General features: G+C 49.6%; 1 protein-coding gene across 2 annotated transcripts in view; it reads left to right on the top strand.

Moving 5' to 3' along the window:
* The first annotated feature begins 531 nt into the window (after positions 1–531).
* Positions 532–21,740, top strand: part of LOC115387400 (junction plakoglobin-like) — a 75,141-nt gene continuing 53,932 nt past the window's right edge. For both annotated transcript variants that reach the window (XM_030090103.1, XM_030090102.1), the window contains exon 1: positions 532–576. The gene's annotated coding sequence lies outside the window, so the exon portion shown is untranslated. The remainder of the gene's footprint in view (positions 577–21,740) is intronic.

Here is a 21,740-nt window from a genome sequence, read left to right as displayed (position 1 = left end):
CATTGATATCTTTGGCTGATTCCTGGCCTTAGGCAGACTCCTCGGTGTTGAAAACAGATTATTTTTTTCTTGTATTTTTATATTTTCGTGCTTTCTTGGTTGTCTGAGCTCAACATGTAACCTGCAGTGAAGAGGTGATCAGCTGTTTGAGGAGGAGATGCAGGAACCAGCCTTTCTCTGGAAATGTGTTTGCTGTGCAGCAGAATGTGAAATGAGAAGGTGAGCGCGTGAGTCGTGCAGCAGACGGCTGGAGCCTCGTGCGGGCGGCAGGACGCGGACCGAGCGCTGCATTCACTGCTTTCAACATTCATTTGGTTCCTCGGTCGTTTCTCCGGGCTGCAGCCCAGCCTCCAGCTCGAAGCGACGCCCCTCTCTCCCCGGCGGAGTCTCCCCGCCCTCCTCCTCCCCTGCCCGGTGACGCCGCCGCCGCCGCCGCCGCCGCCGGTCCTCCTCCAGTCCGCTGCCGCCGCTCACCGCCTCCTGCTGCACCTGCTCTGTGGATTAACGGCGGCAGAGGAAGAGGAAGGGAAGCTGCAGCCGCTGCGACAGGGAGCCGCTCCAGATCTGCTGTCCACGGTAAGACACCCGGCACCGGCACCGGCACCGGCACCGCCGCCGCACAGCGGGCTTTTACGCACGGCGTGGCGGGGTGAACGGAGGGGGAGCGGAGGCTGATGGAGGGCACGGAGCATCCATCAGCATCCATCAGCTTCCCCCAGCATCCATCAGCATCCATCAGCTTCCCCCAGCATCCATCAGCATCCATCAGCCTCTCCTCCAGCCACAGAGAAACTTCAGGCAGCGCAGCTCGCTGGGCGGCTGCTGCGGTCTGAACCGGCTGCGTACCGGAGGGGGACGCGGCGGGGATCTCGGTGTGGGGATCTCGGTGTGGGGATCTCGGTGTGGGGATCTCGGTGTGGGGATCTCGGTGTGGGGATCTCGGTGTGGGGATCCTGTGGTGAGGATCCTGGTTCAGGGAAGGTTGGACCGGGTGATGCTGAGCTGGTCTTGCGGTGCTGCCGCTTGTGTATAACCGTGTCAGAGCGCGCACGTGCCCGCGTGTGTGTGCAGACACTGGGAACACAGTGCGGTTTTTTTGGGGCTGAAGTCTCTCCGGCGTGGCTCGGTGTCTTGGTGCAGTCTCTCTTCGCCCCCCGCCCCCCCCCCCCCCCCTCCTCCTCCTCCTCCTCCTCCTCTCACCTCTTCATCCCTCCATCCTCTCCTCTCAGTCCTCTGATCTCCTCTGACATCTTCCTACCAAACAGTCTTCAGGTGAAACATTTCTCCGCTCCTTCTCTGTTCACCTATGCATTTATTTTGCTGGTGTGTGCGTGCACGTGCACGCGCACAGCGAAGTCAGGCCATCAGAAGTGTGTCATTCTCACCAGATGTTGAGGGGTGAGGCTGTGAAGAACATCTGTGTGGAGAGAGAGAGAGAGAGAGAGAGAGAGAGAGAGAGAGAGAGAGAGAGAGAGAGAGAGAGACTTAATACCACTGGTGACTATTACATTTGTCCTGAAGGCTCCTCTCTCTCTCTCTCTCTCTCTCTCTCTCTCTCTCTCTCTCTCTCTCTCTCTCTCTCTCTCTCTCTCTCTCACACACACACACACACACACACACACGTGTTCACACTGTCTCCTTGTCTCTGCTGTTGACTCCACATTCTTTGGCTGTGACAGGCGGGTGTAGCAGCCAGAGAGGCAGCCAACTGTGTGTGTGTGTGTGTGTGTGTGTGTGTGTGTGTGTGTGTGTGTGTGTGTGTGTGTCATGATTCATGCAGCTTGTGTGTGTCCATGTCTCACATATTGTGCATTTTTGTGTGTGTATAGAACATGTCTTTCACAGTTCAATTCAATTTTGTCTTGTGCATATGTGTGTGTGTCCAGCTTGAGACACACACAAATGTGTGTGTATGTGCACAACATGTCTCACACTTGGTGCATATTTGAATGTGTGTGTGTCTAACATGTGCCACACAGCATATGTGTGTGTGTGTGTGTGTGTGTGTGTGTGTGTGTGTGTGTGTGTGTGTGTGTTGTGTCTTCCATGCATTTGCATGTGTCCAACATGTTTCACAGATTGTGCTTCTGCAGTGTCGTATGTTTGTCTATTGTGCGTGTGTGTGTGTGTGTGTGTGTGTGTGTGTGTGTGTGTGTGTGTATGTGTGTGTGTGTGTGTGTGTGTGTGTGTGCGTGTGTGTGTGTGCGCGGTACAGACCAATCATCTGGACTGTCTCACCTGTAACGGAGCTCATTAATATATATAAAGACTTTCATGTCTGTTTTTATTGCCTTTATAAAATTCAGAGGCGTCCTCAGCGAGTGTGTGTGCTGCGTCCGGCCGGGCTCTGTCACTGTGTGTGTGTGTGTGTGTGTGTGTGTGTAGATTTATGGCCCTCCTCGGCGCTCCATCAGGTGCAGCTTGTCTTCCTGGACGGAGCTCTGGCCTTCAGGCTCAGGCTGCAGCTGAGGTGATGAAGCTTCGCCGCTGACGGGAAGTGAACGGCGCCACGGCGCCGAGCCGGTCCATCTGGACCTCTGACGGCAGACCGCCCCGTCCTCCCTGCCGAGGATCCCTGGTTTGATCCCATAAGAGGAGCCTCTGCTCCAGAACCCGCCCGGCGGGCCTCCTGGGTGGGAGCTGAGTATTTCTGCGTGGAGCCACTGCCTGGGTGACTGCTGACTGGTGTCTCAGGTCCTGCTCGTCCTGGAGCTTGACTCGTGTCTCAGGTCCTGCTCGTCCTGGAGCTTGACTCGTGTCTCAGGTCCTGCTCGTCCTGGAGCTTGACTCGTCCTCACTGCACTCGCTAGCGGAGTTAACATTTCCTCCTAGTAAAACGTGGATTTGTGGTGAATGAAGAGAGATGGATGCAGACCGTGGAGAGTTGACTCAGCAGATGAGGACTTTTAAAGTGTTTATTTACTGAATGCAGAGCTCAGGTTGTGGGGAACAGATTGCTGTGATTATATTTTAATTACCAATAACAGAGAAAACGTGCAGAGAAATGCTGGAAGTTGCCTGGTGAGGAGCCGGAAACCGTGAAATATACAACTTTTTATGAAGATTTTGATAAATATGGAGCAGATTTAATGACTCGGCTGTTTATAATCCTGCTAGTTTCTTTGAAACTCCAATTGGCCAACGTGGGTCTACAACATGGATCAGCTCCCGCCTCCCCAAGACCACAGTCTGCTCCGTTCACAGCACATTCCAGCACCAGCGACCTTTCAGAGGTCAAACCCCCAGCTGTGCTGGAAGCTTCCTCTACTAACCTGATAGTAAAACCTTAAAACGAGCCTGTTCACCTGTTTCTCTTCCTCCATGGCATTCTTTTAAAAATCCATCCATCCACCTCACCCATCCGTCCATTATTCTCATCATTAGGGGTAATGTGATGGTTTAGAGTGTTTTTATGAGCAGGGTCCACGTGGGACCTGTCTTGGTGGGACTTTCTGTCCTGTTGGAGACCCTCGGGGCTTCTGGAGCGTCCAGCGTGAAGGAGAAGGGAACACAGGTTCATCAGGATGGCTCTGAAACAAACAGCTGCAGGAAACTTAGACTCCATTTGAGTTTTAGAAGATTCATTTTCACAGAAAGAGGATTTATTGTCACAGAAATGTTCCTCCCTTCCTGTTTTGCTTGGTTTTCATATTGATTACCATTTTTAAGGTATTTCTGCTGTCAGAGTTTTTTCCTCTACTTTCATATCCGTGTTTCTTTCCTTTGCTTTTTTAAAAATATTTATTTACTTGTTTTTTTATTGCCATTTTTGCTTCACGTGGAAAAATTCATTTTTTTAAATGTTTTTTTTGACTCATCTTTTTGAGATATTTTTCTCTCATCAATCAGATTAAAGTTTTTGTAGTCATATTTTTTGCTGCAAATGTATTTTCAGTTTTGAAACATTTGCATGATATGTTTTTTGTTTGTTTGTTTTGTATCTTTTGTTTTGTAATTATTTTCAGTATTTTTTTTTTTTTTGGTCTTTTAAAGTCTTTTCCCCCTATTTTGTATTTTTTAAAATAGTATTTAATTGTTTTCATTTCTGCTCTTAATGTGTTTTACATTTACAGTATTCTCACAGCTCAATCTCTTTCTTTACAGATCAGTTTTTCATTTTTTACCAATTTGAGCAATTTTACCAATTAGTTCACATTCAGGCTCTGTCCTCATTTTATTGTCACTGTTTGACTTTTGTGGCTGTGTGAGATGAAGGGAATCCAGCAGTTTGTGGCCTGTGTTGCCAGGTCTGCTGATCTGCGGCTCGTCCGTCGGGACGCTGACGTGTTTGAAGGCGTTTCTCTCTGTAGCGACCCTCAGCGTCTCCGTCATCCGTCCAGACGAGCCGTTCAGCAACCTGACTTTATTCATTTGAGGTTATGTTTGCTGTACCTGTCGAGTGGAGCAGCTGCCGAGAGACACACACACACACACACACACACACACACACACACACACACACACACACACACAGAAACGCTGTGGCAGGTGAAGAGCGGGACGCTTTCCGCCCCGGTGAAGCTGCAGCTTTGGGCTGTTTGTATCAAACCTCTCCTCGCGACACACGAGGTTACCAAACAGGTTTTGATTTGCGTGCATAAATTATGGATGGTGTTTTCTGGCTCGCGGGAGGGCGCATGAAGCAGTAACGGCGATGTTGTAGATGCGTTCTCATGCATATTTACGCGGCCGGGCTGCGTGACCTCTGCAGCTCGTCAGCTCCACTTGACATCGTTCCGCCTGGGCGTGCTCGCAGCTGGAAACATCGTACAGCCACAGCCCGGCCGGCGACTCCGTCTGAACCCACGCACGCTCGCCGCTCCGGTGTGAAGATGCTGAGGCTGACGGCGTGAAGCATCAGGACGATCATCCTCAGCTCAGTCCGCTCTCCTGGCAGAAACATGGACGATAAAACATTCAATCACTGACAGGACGTAAAAAACAGAGGTTTAGCATCTCTAACACCAACGCTGATGACTTCTAATATCTGGCCACGTTCCTGGTTACTGATGGTTCTGTTGACTCGTCGAAACAAAAGGAAAATTCCCAAACAGTCAAGATTTCACAGAGTTTATAATGGTGAAAATTCATGTTCCTTATTGCATCGACCACTCCAAAGTTGTGTTAAAAAGAGAATCAACTCTACCTAAAGTACTGAGTGGCATCGCTGAGTCGATCAAAATGACACAAAACCATAAAATGACCTTCAAATTGGAAGTAAACACGATCCGAATCAGTGTTTCGCTGCTTTGACTGGATGAAATTACAGTTTGTGCTGGAGATGTTTCTTAAATCATTTCTCTATTCAACAACACAAAAGAGAATTTAGACTTGACAGCTTGTGTGAGAAAGAGTAAACACGACGAAAACAACTGCGAACAATTTATAGTTTAGTTTTAAACCCTGGACTGTGCTGCATGTGTTCAGATCCAGGATCAGTCTTTAGCATGAGCTGAGCTCTCTGTCGTTCTGCTGACCTGCAGCAGTGACCGGGTACGAACCGCAGCTGAAATGACGGGCAGCGTCAGCCTGGCTGACCTCCTGACCTCCGGGGGTCTGATCCTCTTGGCAGCCTCACGCCGTGGCGTCAAAGTCGAGCCCCTCCCGATGCTAATCTGCCCGTCCCGTCGGAGTCCGGCGCTTCAAGCAGCTGCTAAATGAGGCGCGCATCAGCCAAATTGCCAACTGAGTGGAGGAGCGTTTAAACGGAGATTAGCACGGCTAGCTCATTAGCCACCTTTGCTACATTAGTTTTAGACGTGTTGGAAGTGATCTCCGTCTGTGTTAGGCGCCTAATTGGCAGTGAGAGTGGAGAGGTGGACAGAGAGACGATGGCAGATACTCAAACTCAGAGCAGGTCTGATGAGGATGCAGGGAAAGCCGCTCCAGGCTGATTGTCGTCGTGGCAAAAAAGAACAAATCCAATTCCAATTCGCGAAATGGTTGATTTGCTTTGAATGACTTTTAAAGAATGAGAATGAAACCGTGGTCTCCATACCAGATGGGAGGAGGTCTTGGGTTTTTCTCTGCTGATGATGGATGTTTGAGTCTCATTGGAGAGGAAACTGTCACCGTGACGAAGAAAACAGCGAGGCTAATCCAGGGCTGAAAGCTGGGGAAGAAATTTAGGGAGGCTTCTGGAACAGCAGCTGGTAGAGCTGGATCATTAACAGTTAGTCTCATCACGTTGAGCTTTATCAGAAGCTCTGAAGACTCTTTCCTGCTCCTCGCCAGACACGCTCAAAGCTTCCGTCCATGCGCTGTAATTCAGACTGTAGTACCACTGGTGGCCATGGTGGGGCAGTGTTTCTAGAATATCATGAAAAAGCTCAATATTTTTTGTCAGTCATTTCAGGAGGTGAAAGCCAAACATTATAGAATAATTCCACATAGAGTGAATTTTTCAAGCCTTAATTTTTTGCAATTTGGACGATTGTGACTCACAGATGATAAAAACAAAAACAAAAAAAAAAAAAAAACAAAAAGAAAGAAATTCACTGTCTCAGGAAATTGAGAAAGTTCAGTATTAGTTTCAGATCATGTCTTCCATTTGGCCCACTTTCTCATATTGGTGACTGGATTTCATTTTTCCACCGGCTGAGTCTCCCCAAAGCGCTTTACTCTGTTAATCACGTTCACACAAAGATGGCTGCCATTCAAGATCACTTCTACAGGTGGACAGACAGGGAATTGAACCTGCAACCTTCCAGTAGAGAGACAGCCGCTCTTCCATCTGAGCCACAGGAAGCTCGGTCTCCTGCTTTCAGTGGAATATTTGCCACTGATGTCCTTCGGTGCCTCTTTCTAGAAGACGCTCTTGTCTTCATCTTGATTTCGCGGATGATTTGTGGACGTATGGAGACGTTTACACTGTTTTAGTCTGTTTTCACTAATGAGCCTGATCAGAGTCAGACTGCAGGGTGTTCAGGATCCACACAGATCACAGGATGAGATGTTTCCCTCCGCTGTGTCGTGGTTTTGAAGACTCGGCTTGTCCAGGTTCCTCCTGATGTCCACCAGGCTCATTAAAGCTGCTGAGGACGACTGGGTGGACGGTGGAGTGACTTGTTCAGTCCTTTCACTAAATATTTGTACTACTTGGAGGATGTCTAAGAAGGGACTTATTCCTTCAGCTGTTTTGGATCTTTTCGGCGACACTCTTTGCAGTTAGGAAGGAATAAATAAGATCTTTGTTTACAGCCACTGGAGACGCTGAGTCCTCTCCAGTTGAGGCAAATTAGCTTTCAGGCCTGAATCCGGAGGGAAATGTTGAAGGAGGAGGGAAACACGAAGGACGTCACGGGATCCCGGATGGCTTTAGTTTTCCATCTGTAGTGACTCGGTGTCAGGCGGTGACGGAGAGGCTTCCTCCTCCACCAGGATGGCCGAACGGGCCGAACGGGCAGCGGCTGCGGGATATTTTACTCTCTGACATGAAAATCGATGCGCCGCTTGTAGAGATGCCACTCCTGAACGCGCCGGCGCCAGGAATGTTTCTGACCGTCTGTTTGCTGCCCGGCCGTCATCCCCCTCCCCCCCCCCGCGGACCTCGCCACGGGTCAGGAAGCCTCCTCATCCTCTCCGTCTCGCAGGACGCCGATATGCATGGCGTGTGTGTGGTTAGCCAATAACAGCGACACACGTCAGCCTGATGAGAAGAGATGAGCCAAGAAATCCAGGGATTTCTATTTTTTCATCTCCGTTTGCACACGAGGAAATAAATAGCATCTGTGTGTGTCCGCCTGGAAAAGCCTCATTGGAATGAAGACATGTTTCTGTTACTGCAGCTCCTCTCAGAGGCTCTCGTGGAGTTTGCATGTTCTCCGTGGTTCCTGAGCACTCGTATGTCTGTAGGTTTGAGTGTGTGTGAACCTGTGGCTGCTCTCGTCGTCTGTCTCCTCGTTTTAATGTCTCCTTGAATGATGCATGAAACAAGCTGGTGAAAAATTGATTGCCGAGAGAGAAAAGTCTCGTCAACGTCTCGGCTGATTCGGCTGCCGGTGAGGAGCTGCTGGTGATTACTGCTGATGCTGATGAACACGTGCAGCATGATGCTCGGCAGCACAACAGTTTGACGCCGTAATGCCCAACAAATCTGGCGTATTGCTGCTTGGAGCTTGTTCCAGTCAGACTCTCAGCGTTACAATATGGAACAGAAATGTATTTTCTGTCCATCTGGATCTGGGCCCGGCTGACATTAAGAGAAACACACACACACACACACCTACACATCTGAAATTCAGAGTGGCCCATGGACCTTCAGACTGGAACAGGAAACTGGAGAAAACGCAGATGTCTGCAGCAGCAGCAGTCAGGCTCATGGTGTTGATGCAGTTATTTATCATCCCTCACTCCGTGGCTCAGGAAAATCAGAGGGAAAGACGGGAAGAGAGGAAGACAGGAATCCAACATTTAGACTGTAAGAGGGAACTGGGGAATGTTGAGGACGACAGACTCAGGGAGAACATGCATGATGATGGATGGATGGATGGATGGAAGGATGGATGGATGGATGGATGGATGGATGGATGGATGGATGGATGGATGGATGGATGGATGGTTGGATGGATGGATGGATGGATGGATGGATGGATGGATGGTTGGATGGATGGATGGATGGATGGATGGATGGATGGATGAATGGATGGATGGATGGAAGGATGGATGGCTGGATGGATGGATGAATGGATGGTTGGATGGATGGATGGAAGGATGGATGGCTGGATGGATGGATGGATAGACGTATGGATCAATGGATGAATGAATGGTTGAATGTATGAATAGATGGATGATGGATGGTTGCGGATGATGGATGGGTGAATGGATGAATGCATGGTTGGATGATATGATGGATGATGGATGATAAATTAATAGTGAGCTAATGTCAGTGAGATTGGAAGATCAGACCAGTAAAAGTCTAGTGTGTAAACCTCCCACATCAGGCTAACAAACGGAGTCGCCGCCATCGATCCAGGTGTCAGCTCAGAGTTTCTTCTGCACACGTCACTAAACGCAACACTCTGATTTTTTCACACCCCATTAAACACATAAGGACGCTGCATCCTGACAACAGGAAACACAACTCACTGACGCCGTGAAAAATGGAACTGTTATCTGAAAATGAAACACAAGCATGAATTTTAGGTGAGTTTCATGCCAATTTCCAGCCTGGCAAGACAACAGAATCTCTGAAAGCCAGATACGGCGAGCAGCAGTGCCAAGTCTGCGAGGACACACACTGATTCGCAGGCTGCCTGAGCCCTGATAACAGGCAGCGCAGCGCCGGTGTGTGTGGGAGTAAAGTTTTATGTCCAAAGTGAAACTATTATTCTGAAGGAAATATAGGCAGCGCTTATCGTTGGCTTAAATGTGTGGTTGTCTGGAAGACTTTATGTTTCTGTGGCTTGCATTTTGGCTGGCAGTGAGGCTCGGGAGCTAGTTCAGTGGTTCTCAAACTGAGGTCTGGGACACCTTTAAGGAGGCGCCCGAGATCACAGGAGAGGACGAAGCTCAGGCCACTACCAAAGGAAATCCCCAAAAGGCATTTAGTTACAACCGACTGGACGTTTTTCAACATTTTGAAAATGATCATCGTTCACATGAAAAGGCCTGAAAACACTGAAGCTTTTATACAGTTTTCTGTAGAACATCCATTCATGCTCATTTTGAACATCTGGATGGAGAGCTGTCAGGCCGGTCCACTCAGTGTCTGGATGGGAGGAATGTTCTCCTCGTATGCAGATGATGGTGTGGTGAACGGTAGCGGGAGCAAATGTTCACCTTCTTCTACTGACTGATGAAACTCGATGAAAACTTAATGCCAAGTCGTAGCAAAAAGTTTACCGTTTTCACTTGAAAGTGTTGCGTAAACAGGGCTTCAAGCACTTTCTAGATCAGGTCAGACTGTTTTTAAAAAACATGTTGAAGGCTGTGTGCCGCAGTGTTTGGCTTCACTGTGAAGGTCAGAGGTCAGGAGGTCACTGGACGGTTTGAGGGACTCTCTCTCTTCCAGGATTCAGCACTGGAAGCCATAAAATCATCACCGGCTCCAGATAAACGGCCGTTCTGACACACTGTCGTGAGCTTCTGCAGGGACATCATTTGGATTCAGCAATCGATCGGATCACGGAGCGCAGCAGACAGCTTTCTATCAGAGAGCCTCGTAAGTGTCTGGAGACAAAAAACAGAAAATGCCATCACACTCCGACTGCTCTGCCTCCGGGTGTGGAAGTGTTTGATTTGGAGCCCGGACTAGACTGAAACTTGTCCTCCGTTTGTCATTCATCTTTTTTAGAGCCGTGAAGTTTGTCAGTCAGTAACGGTTCATAACCTTCAATACATGTGATCAGAAGAGGAACTGACCCTGTTTGAAGACTAATTAGATTTCTGCAGCCTCACCATATGAAGTCTGGTGGCCCTGTTGTGGAGCATGGTGGAGGCACCATCATGCTGCAGAGCTGCTTTGTTTTCTCTGGTCCGGGAAGCACAGAACAGATGAAATCAAGGCTTTTGTAGAGCAGAGCAACAAAGAAAGTCTCAAAATCAGCAGCACGAAGGACAGAATGGAGTCCTGACCTCCATCCAACGATAAATCTCTGCACAGAGCTGGAACCTGCCGCTGCCGAGGAGCCTGAAGGCACCGCGGTGGAAGGATTTATTTGTAAGGACATTTTAAAGTCTGTTGTTAAAAATCTAAGTGTGCCAGTAATTCTGCGCCGGGCCGTAAACGACGGCGTCCGCTCTGCGGCGCCGCTCGACATAAGTCAACACGGCTCAGCGTGATGGGAGAGCCGAGGCGCCGTGGAAATACCGCAGATTTATATTCATATCGAGTGGGTCATATTTTATTAATCCTGCCGTATTTGCAGAGGAAGTGGATCTCGGGTTAAAGCAGGGAAGCTTGTCTCCGGGCCTCGGAGCGCCGTGATTGGCCGAGAGTGAGTCACACACATGTTTCCTAATGAGCTGACAGGCCGCATCAGCGCCGAGTGTCTGAGCCGCAGCGTGGCAGGGTGTGTGTGTCCTCCTCTGCCAATATATGCACGTCTCTGCCACTTGTCTGTGTGTGTGTGTGTGTGTGTGTGTGTGCATGAGTGATTGCACCTTAGGGCCTGGCAGTATTGAGGCCAGTTGAAACAGGGCGACATCAGAGGTATGCAAATCACATGCACTCACCACAAGAAACACACACACACACACACACACACTCACACGAACACACACACACACCATTCTCACCACCTCTCCTCTCAAGCGGTTGAATTCTCTCTCCTCTCTGCTGAGAGTTGCCCCCAGTTGTCCCGTTCTTGATAATTACCTCATGGTGGGTTCTGGGTCGGCCCGCTGCTCCGCTGCTCCGGACCGACTCCCACCCTCCCTCTGCTGGCGGTGCTGACCTGCATCTCCACCTACAGCTGGGCGGTGCTGGTGTGGAACGTGCCGGCCGCCGTACCGTATCCGGAGGACGCTCTCGGAATGTAAATGGGAGCAGCATCCTTTCGAATCTTCTCTGCATGTTTGAGCAGAAGCAGAGATTTCCGCGTAGCTTCAGACGCTGCTCGGTAGGAGCTGAAAGGCTGTGGCTATTTTTAGGGGTGCTGAACTGTCCGTTAGCGAGACGTTGGACTTGTGCGTTGAGTTTATCCACCGCAGCAGAGCAACACTTCCTCACTGTACTCGCAGGAGCTTTTAAGACGTGGAGACGTTTGGCCCAGCAGGACACGTTTTCCTTGTGTTTCTGACACTTTTCATGGAGCTTTGCTGACGATGGATTTGTCTTCAATCTCGGCAATCCAGTCCTTCATCCAGACGGCAGCAAATCACCAGAAACCACCTGAAATCATGGCAGATTAGACGGTCAGTGGTTGGATCCCGTTCAAACGAATCCAGCCTAGACTATAAATGACTTTACTATTTACTGATTTTTGCTGATCTCCTGTTCGAGCAGCACTGAATGACTGAGAAAAGTTGTGTTTGGATCCATGCAAAGTTTGAACCAATCAGAGATGAGAGGGAGAGCCTGAGAGGAAATCCAAAGAATCCACTCACATTTACATGATCGACTTATAAAAAGAGAGAGAAACGTGAGCATACTGTATGAAGCTGTGTTGGAAACTGGTAATTCTGTATTGTTCTGAGGAAAGCAGACTGGAGCTTGTTTCCCTGCTCCTCTCCTGGCTGGTGCAGAGCGGCAGCATATGGACACCAAGCAGCACAAATCTCCTCAGGCAGTTGGTGGGATTTCAGCTTGGTGGGTAATTAGAATAAATAAACTAAACCCAAATGTGTGTTTTATGGAGCTGTTTACTGGAACCAGTCGATGTTCACTTCATATGCACGCCCCGGTCCTGAAATGTGGTTTATTCTGCGTTTCAGTCGCAGGAACAGACCGAAACGGCGCCTTCAGCCTCTCAATACCGTCAACCACAGCCTGGTTCATGAACCGGGTTCTTCCTGCAGGTCAGACTGGAGCTCGCTGGACTTTTACTTTGACCCCCGATCTGTCAGGTTCACACAGACCCGTTCAGTTTTCCACCCGCCGGCGTTCTGAAGCTCGTCCCGTCTCGTTTCTGATCTCTCCTCCACACAAAGTGAAGCTGGTGAGAGGACGATTCGGCCGCAGACTGGTAGCGCTGGTGTAAAACCGGCGCTCTCAGAACCGCTGCCGTTGTTACCGGCTGCTGTGACAGCAGAGCGGCTCGTGACAGGCTCGTCCTCACGAAGTGATAAATATTGATGCCTTTTTCTTTTGGGCTCAATTTCATTGAATAAATGTAATTTATTTTAGAGCGGTTACATTTCATTCATTTCTGGAACGTGTCTTCGCTCTGCCTTCCCTCACACTCAGCTCGCTGCTCAGGTTCCAGCCCCGATCAGACGGTACCCTGCCACCTGTCCGTCCCTCCACCCCTCCCCCCTCCACCCTCCACCCTCCACCCCCACCGCTGCAGCAGAATGCCAAACAGGAAGTGGCGTTCGCGCGGCTCCGTTCACACCTGGAACACCCCGGCGTCCTGAGAGCAGACATCCTCAGTCCCCCCCTCCAGACGCTCCCCCGACAGGCGTGGGCCGGCAAAAGATCAAGCGCCCTGCTCAGAGGCACGCGGGCAGAGGGCTGACACAGAAGCAGACCTGTGATTCCTGCTGACCGCCTGAGCGCTCTGTCATCTGCACCGAGGAAATTACCCCCAACAACACCCAGCGCTGCTTCAGCTTGTTGCCATGGTGAACTCAGCAGGTCTGAGCCTCAGGTGTGTGTGTGTGCGTGTGTGCGTGTGCGTGTGCATGTGTATGTGTGTGTGTGTACACATAAGAGAAAATCTGCTACCTAACATTTTATTGTCATGCATCCACTGTGATTCCCTCACACACGTTTTTTTCTTCCTCTCTCTCTCTCTCTCTCTCTCTCACACACACACAAACACACACACACACACACACACACACACACACACACACACACACACACACACACAGGAATAAGCTGCATCATCCTCTCCTGCCACCCTGGTGCGGTTCTTCCTCATCCCTCGGTTCCTGCATCCGTCCCTCGCCCTCTCCCTCTCTCTGTCTCCTTCCTCTTCTTCCAGCTTTGCTCTTATCGTCTCTGTCTCGGAGCTTAGCTCTTCCTCCTTTTCTGTCGAGTGGGAAACACACCTACACACACACAACACACACACACACACACACACACACAAAACACACACACACACATCAGCCTCAGAATGCACGCTTTGCTGCAGCGCATCATAAACATGGGAGCATTCATGCATACATTCATGTACACACACATACACACACACACACACCACTCCTTCCTCTGTTCACAGGAGAGTGCACGTATATGCACGTGCGCGCTCTCTCCTGTCAGCCTGGCCTACTCCATATTTGCTGTATCTGTGCCAGGCCACCGGCCGTGCACAGTCCACCTCTCCCATTCACTTTGTTATCTCTGCCTTTACTTACAGTGTGTGTGTGTGTGTGTGTGTGTGTGAGAGAGAGAGAGAGAGAGATGTGACTTATCAATGTTTGTAAAAGCAGCCCTGCTGACACAGGAGGAGACGAGGGGAGAGGAGGGAGCAGGGCTGAGGGGGAGGAGGAGGATCAGGATGAAGAAGGACATAAAGGAAAGGGGGAGGAGAGGAGAGAGAGGTAGCCAGAGGCAGATTAGAGATCTGTGTGTGTGTGTGTGTGTGTGTGTGTGTGTGTGTGTGTGTGTGTGTGTGTGTGTGTGTGTAATGGGAGTGTGAAGCCAAGTGTAAAGAAATAATCTTGACAAAGGCTGCGATGCTGGGGCTCGGCAGCGGAGCGAGCCTTAATGCTGATAAATGGCTCCACTCTCTTAATAAGTGTGTGTCTCATTTAAAGGAAGATCCACTGTAATACCGAGACTGTTCCCTCTCTGTCTCATTGCTGTTGTGTTTTTTATTGATAAATAAAAGCGGGGGGATGAGAGGAGAGCTGATTTCCTCCATGAGGTGTTGGTAAAAGCAGCAGTCAGCCGGAGGTGTCCGAGATCAGAGCTTCCTCCGCTGTTCTCGCTGTTCTCCATATCCAGCCTGGTCTTACCCAATCACGTGACAAACAACCGTTACACAACCCCGGTCCCACAAACGCTGTGTGTAAAATGCAGATAACAGCAGAGCCCAGCATTAACCTCAGAATCCAAACTGTGTAATGAAAAGGAAGCGAGGCTCAGACAGAGTCTTCAATCAGAAAAACAGTCCTTCTTCTGGACGCAGCAGCGACACGCCGCTGGAGCAGACACACAAGTTGGGGCAGTGGAGTCGAACATATCGCCTGGTGCGGGGTTCATACGTCCAGGTGGCGCTGTGGAGGCCGATCGGCAGGTCGGCAGCAGTGAGTCGGCCATGTTGGAGGCTGCCAGACGAGACAGAGGCTTTGTCCACCGTGTCCACCGTGTCCACCGTGTCCACCGTGTCCAGGGCCAGAGAGGCGGGGTGGTAAATGCCAGAGAGCTGCAGGAAGCGCTCACACACCCTGCTGTCTCACACACACACACACACATACACACACACGCACTCACCTGAGTGCTCGGCACTTTGTCAAATGTCCGTGATGTGAGGGTTCTTCCATCAGATCCACTTTCTGCCGACCTTTTCAGACTCGTCCACGCAGGGAAAAGAAATGTGTGGAATGGACTGTGAGAGCTGAGCGTGTCCCTCCTGCTGCGGCCCGCAGTCAGACGCCGACAGCCTCTTTCAATTACATGTAAAGAAGAGTTTTTCTCTTATTTATATTTATCAAAAGAACTCTTGCAGAAAAAAAAAAAACCATGAAGAAACTCTTGTGAAAACCTGTGTGCGTTGAGGGGTCTGGGCCCGTCCACTCTGCTGTCAGTCACACCTCGGCTTCAAAGTCCATCCGTCCACCACTCCTCCACCCTTCAGCTCCTCCTCTGAGTGTTGGTGTTTCTTCATGTTGCTGGTTTTGCTGTGGTCTTCCGGTCTGAACCAGCTGGTCTAGACCGTGGTGTGCCGGGTGACCTGACTGCGGACAGGTTGTGAGCTTCTGCAGACGCATGATGGACTCGCCCGGCGGATCAGACCAGCGGTCTGCAGCCTGTAAGGCCACAAGAGCCAGCTGAGAGACTTTCCACTGCAGCCTTAAAGCACATTCAGCTCTGGAAGTTTCATTCTTGGTTTTGATGCACAAATAAAAACTATCTTATGATGCATTTATAAAGTTTTAGGTACAGTTCAGGATCCTGAACATTTTATTATATTTAACCTGTTTTTATATCTTGTTTTAACATTTTTGTTGAAGGTTTTGAAATTTTAGCAGTTTGAACCATTTTCCTTTTCTTTTTAAACAGTTTTGCATGCTTTTTTCCAACCATATTTATTCTAATCTTGAAGAAATTATAGACATTTCAGGTGTTTTTAAGCCGTTTTATCTATTTTTTCCCATTTTTTTGTGTTTTTTTTTTTTTCCTAATTTTGCGTGCACCTGCGACCCTTCAGGAACGTGGACGGACATGAGACGTGGCCGTTCCTGAGCCAGTGGGGCGGAGGGGCCAGATGTTAGGAACCGTCTGAGCAGGGAGGCTCCCAGGGCGCTGACGGAGAGCCTCGCTCTCTCCAGACAGGTTCCCACCGGCTCCGGGCTCCACGGAGGAGACGCTCACAGTTCAGGACGCAGCGAGAGCATGAAGTGGAGGTCTAGACAGACTCAGCCCGCGGAGGAGGAGGAGGAGGAGGGATGATGAAGAGGAGGACTCTGAGCAGCGTGATTAGATGTCTGTGGACGGAGGAGGAGAGAAGGGAGAGAGGTCTGGAAGTGGAGCTCAGGAGGAGGAAACTGTGTGATGGACGTGCAGGAGCTCTGAAACGGCCGTCTCCTCCTCTCATCGTCACGCACTGCTCCTCCTCGTCTTATCTCCTCCTCCTCAGCGTACTCTCTCCATCCTCACCTCTCGCTGCCATCCATCTCCCTCCTCTCCCATTCGCTCCTCTCTTTCTTAATTGTGCCTGTCATCTTTAATTCTCCTCCAGTTTCTCTCTTTTCTTTCCCCCTCATCGCCGTTTTGGCTTCCCTGATTTCTCCTCCATGACCGCCACTCTGAGAGTCGGGAGAACAATCAGGCTTACATAACCAGCGCCGCTCGGTCCGACCCGGTCTGGACTCCCGATCGGCCGAGCCGACGCTCAGATCTTCCTTCTATACGCACGTGTGAAGTGGATTTATGGGATGTTCTTTGTTGTTGATCTTCTTCGACAGTCCACTCACAGAGAACACTGTTAATGGTAACATGTGACGCTGTCCATGTTTCAGCAGTCAGCCTGGATTTAGCCTGAGCAGCCTGACCTTTCTGCTCTGCAGCTCCAAAACACATCCAACATCCACATCGGCTGGAACTCAGCCCGAAGCAGGTCCAAAGGCCCCCTTTGCTCTTCATCGTTTGCTTCATGATGCTTCGGTTGGAGGCTCAGCCGCTGTGAGTGTGTGTCGTGTGTGAGCTTTGCATTTACGATGAGTGATTTGGTGAAACTGGATTCAGAAACCAGTGAAAGTTTGAGTCGTCTGCAGACTGGTGGGTCGACAAAGAACCTGATTTACAACATCTTACAACTTCTGTGGTCTCAAACCTGAAAGACCTGAAGGGACTGGGTGGATGGATGGATGGATGATGGATGGATGATTAATGGATGGATGGATGAATGGATGGATGGATGGATGGATGGATGGATGGATGGATGGATGGATGATGGATGGATGGATGGATGGATGGATGATGGATGGATGGATGGATGGATGGATGGATGGATGATGGATGGATGGATGGATGGATGGATGGATGGATGATGGATGGATGACAGATGGATGGATGGATGGATGGATGGATGGATGGATGGATGGCTGGATGATTGATGGATGGATGGATGGATGATTAATGGATGGATGGATGGATGGATGGATGATTAATGGATGGATGGATGAATGGATGGATGGATGAATGGATGGATGGATGATGGATGGATGGATGGATGGCTGGATGATTGATGGATTGATGGATGGATGATTAATGGATGGATGGATGGATGGATGGATGATTAATGGATGGATGGATGAATGGATGGATGGATGAATGGATGGATGGATGGATGGGTGGATGAATGGATGAATGATGGATGGGAAGATGATGGATGAATGGATTAATTAATGGATAGATGGATGGGTCAATGGGTGGATGGATGAATGGATGAATGAATGAAAAGGTGGATGAGTGGATGGATGGGTGGATGGATGATGGATGAGTGTATGGATGATGGATGTACGAATGAAAAGGTGGGTGGATGGATGGATTGATGGATGGGAAGATAATGGATGAAAGGATGTATTAATTGATGGATGGATGGATGAACGAATGAAGGGGTGGCTGGATGGATAGATGGATGGGTGGATGGATGGATGGATGGATGGAAGATGATGGATGAATGGATTAATTAATCGATGGATGATGGATGGGTGGATGGATGATAGATGGATGAACAGGTGGAAGGAAGAAACCTGAAGAACCGGACCCAGAGGAGTCTTTCTGCAGGGAATCAAACCGTGGTTCTGCTAGTTGACCCTCTGGTCTTGGATCGGTTTGCCAGAAGTTCCCTCCATGGTAAAGTTAATCCAGGAAGACCAGCTGGAGCAGTCCGTCTCGCAGGCTGAAGGGAGCCATATCTCCGTCAGGCTGCCGGAGCCGCTGGAGGAATCAGGAGTGGATTCCGCCCTCAGATGAATTTACTCAAATGAAAAAGTCCTTCAGGCTTTCTGGCACAAAACATCGTCTTTTTAAGATTGTGAGGAGTCAAAGCAGCTGTCAGATTAATCCTCCACTGTCCAAACAAATCTCATTTTAAGGAGCTTTAAGGTGATACTAAATCTCTCTTAAATTACCTCCACAATCCCACCGTTACAATATCTTTGGAATATAATGAATGCAAGTGAGCCAGCTCTGAATAATCACAGCGTTTAATAAACAAAAGCAAAGCTGATTAAAAGGCAGCTATTAGAGCCGTCTCCCTGTCAAGAGTCAGATCCGTCTGATGGATTCACTCAGAAAGAAACGTTTCAGAGCTCTTAAAGGCTTCAGAGGCGGCTGAGCAGCTCCGCAGCATGATGCTGCCCCCACCATGCCTTCCAGGAAGTCGTCTGGACTTTCCTTTTTGAGCTCCAGGTCCTGTGTCCCGTGCTTCCCTCCAGATTTCAGGCCTTTCCACTGTTTTTCCGCTCCGGCGGCTCTGCAGAGGTTTTCCTGAACCCTGAAGTGGACTGTGTTGGTCTTCCCGGTCTTCTCGGTCCTGTTTATGCATGACTTGGCGTGCCGTGCACGGCGGTTCCACCGCTGCTCCTCAGGAGCAAAACAAACAGATAAGACCTGAGACTAATACATGCATGCGGCGCTGTGCGCCCGAGGCTGGGGCATTTTCCCCGCTTCGCCCAAAACTCCGAGCTATTTGATTTATTCCCGGCCTCCTCCCCGTCTCCGCCGCTTCGCCTCTTCAGGGTTTGTTTCCTCTTTTCTTCACTGCCTGTAATCTGCAGCCTTCCTCCACACACCTCTCTCCCGCTTTAATCTTTCTGCAAAAAACCAATTAAAAAAGTGAGATGTAGCTGGAGAAAGGCGTGAGAGAGAGCCCAGGAGAGAATAGTTCTTTCTTAAGAAATGAAATAAAAAAAATAAGCAAAGCAGGAGACAGATTAGTAAAATATGTAAAGTAATGCAGTATTCTGCTCAGAATCAGCTCCATGATGCTGGAGATGATGTGTAAACATGAAGCTGTGATGAGGAGGGAGGAAGGGAGGATGTGGGAAATATCAGAACTGAAGGAATTAGGAGGAAGAGGAAGAAACCGGCCGGAGTGTGTGAGTGAGACACACTCCTGAGTGTGTTTGTCCTGAATGATCTCCCACATCACAGCAGCAGTTACATTTCTGGGAATAATGAATGAAAATGTAATTACTGCAGGGTGTTTACAGCTGCTGTCACCAAACCAGGGGTCCCCAGGCTGTGGTCTGGGACCCCGTGGAGGGTCGGCAGAGAAAACAGAGGGTCTCAGAGTTTAACCTGACCCGAGTCAGTCTGAGAAAAGCAGCCTGAGGCGTTACGAAGCCTTCGGGTTGATTTACCAGGCAGTGAGGAAACCTGGCGGCGGCAGGGATTCAGCCGCCTCCTGCTGTTTTTATGAACCGAAATGTGGCGACTCGTCACCGGACCTTGAAATGAGAAGTTTATCTGGATCCAGCTGGCGTGGAGCTCCATGTGACGTCCGCTGAATCAGACCGCTGGAAACACCGAGGACGTGTCTCACTGCCTCCTGCGGCGAAGAACTTTCAAACAACGAAATGTTCCGTTTGTAGAGTTTCTCTTCTTCTTCATCCCTCCTTCCGTCCTGCTGACCTGCTCTCCCTCGTGGCTCCGTCCTCCAGCCGCGGAGGCCGGCGTCTGCTCATTTAGCTGCTCGCTGACATTTAGAGACGCTAATATCACTGCTCCGGACTGCCTGAGTCACGTTGCTGTTTTCCTTGTTAGTGACAGAAAACTTCTGACTTTTGGCTGATGCTGCAGCGTCTGTCCAACCAGCTCAGTGTATGAGCTGCAGCGTGTGTGTGTGTGTGTGTGTGTGTGTGTGCCCTGTGTGGGTGTCGGCAGAGCGAGCAGAGCTCATGTGATGTATAATTATTTCCAGGGAGAGAGAGAGGAAATGAAAGGCAGACGGGGAAAAGTGGCGAGAGAGCAGAGAGAAACGAGTCTGAGGGATCTGAAGGCAGGAGGACAATAACGAGCCGAGACAGAGACAGATGGGAGACAACAGGGCTGAGCGAGGGCGGGGGAGACGAGAGACGACACGGCCGGCCCCGAGCTGAACCCTCCCTTTCAACACCTACACATTCACTCCACAGCTAATTGCTATTTCTGTACGCATTAGCCTTACGCCAGGTGCACGCTCACCGTCTGCCGTAATGTACACAGTAACGCTCATTCTGAGCTGTGGGAGTTCAGAATCAAAGGAAATGCTCATATCGCTGATCGCACGCTGTACCTGCTTCCAGTCGCTAATGAATTCCTGGCAGATCGTCTTTTCTGTTTGTTTCTAATTATTCTCCTCCGTTTCATGTGTGTTGACGCCCCGGAAGGAATGAGATTTTAATGAAGGGAAATACGCTGAGGAGATTAAAGGAGAGTAAAGTCTCATCCGTGTCATGGCCGGAGCAGAACAGGAATGGCAGAACGGACAGTATGTTCCACGACTTTACATACAGAGAACGTTATCAGGAAAACAGAAACACAGAAAAACACCATCTGACCCCCCTCAACGCTCAGGAAACTTAAAAACCTCATCACAACACAGCCCGGCTGCAACAATCCACCACAGGAAGACAAGATAACATCGTCTGCCTCAGTAAATATCAGCAGTAAGTAGAAAAGATCCTCCGTTCTACTGGAATCAGATTCAGCTCAGAACCACAGAATTCACTGCTATCAGGATGTCAACACCAACAAAAAGCATTTAACAGAAGGCTGGATCCAACAGTGATGGATTACTCCCCTGCTTTATGCATACATTTATTCCAAATGATGCTACAGACACTCCCCACACACACACACACACAAACAAACGACAAATAGAGCTTTTTAAATCATGGCTTCCAGAGTGCAGCGTTTTGGAAACATACTGATCTCCGTCTCGGCTCTGAAATGCTGCACATGTGCACCATGTTTGCACTCAGTATTTTTTTCTGCTAATGCCGAGGATTCAGTGTTTGTGCTGCTCACGCTTTAGAATTTCAGCGAAACATTTTATATCCATTTAGCACGGCATCGTCTGCATGCGTGGAGACATTTCCATTTCAGCACAAACCGAGCGAACAAGACAAGACAGACAGCACAGAACAGAACATTCATCTGGAATCTCTCTGCGAGTGCGCGCATGGCTGGGTCTTTCACCAAACAGAGCACCAACTAGTGGCAGGTGTGCACACTGCAGTGCTGATGGCGCTCCGAAGCGCATGGCGAGGGTTTTAAAGATGGCCTGCTCAGCGACCTGCTGGGACCACTGGGGTGGGTGGATGAAGTCTGGCCTCCGTCAGCTCCGAGAAACGTAATCATCTGCACATAAAGAGGGAGAGAGAACCGACGCTGCTTCCGATCCGGGGATTTTTTGCCAATAATGAGAAGAAGAGAATAATGCCACCGTGATCCTGGTGGCACTCGACATCTGACA

This window comes from Salarias fasciatus, chromosome 4 (assembly GCF_902148845.1).
Source record: "Salarias fasciatus chromosome 4, fSalaFa1.1, whole genome shotgun sequence".
NCBI lineage: Eukaryota > Metazoa > Chordata > Actinopteri > Blenniiformes > Blenniidae > Salarias > Salarias fasciatus.
Note: the sequence above shows the minus strand (reverse complement) of the source record. Positions and strands in the feature narration are given on the sequence as shown.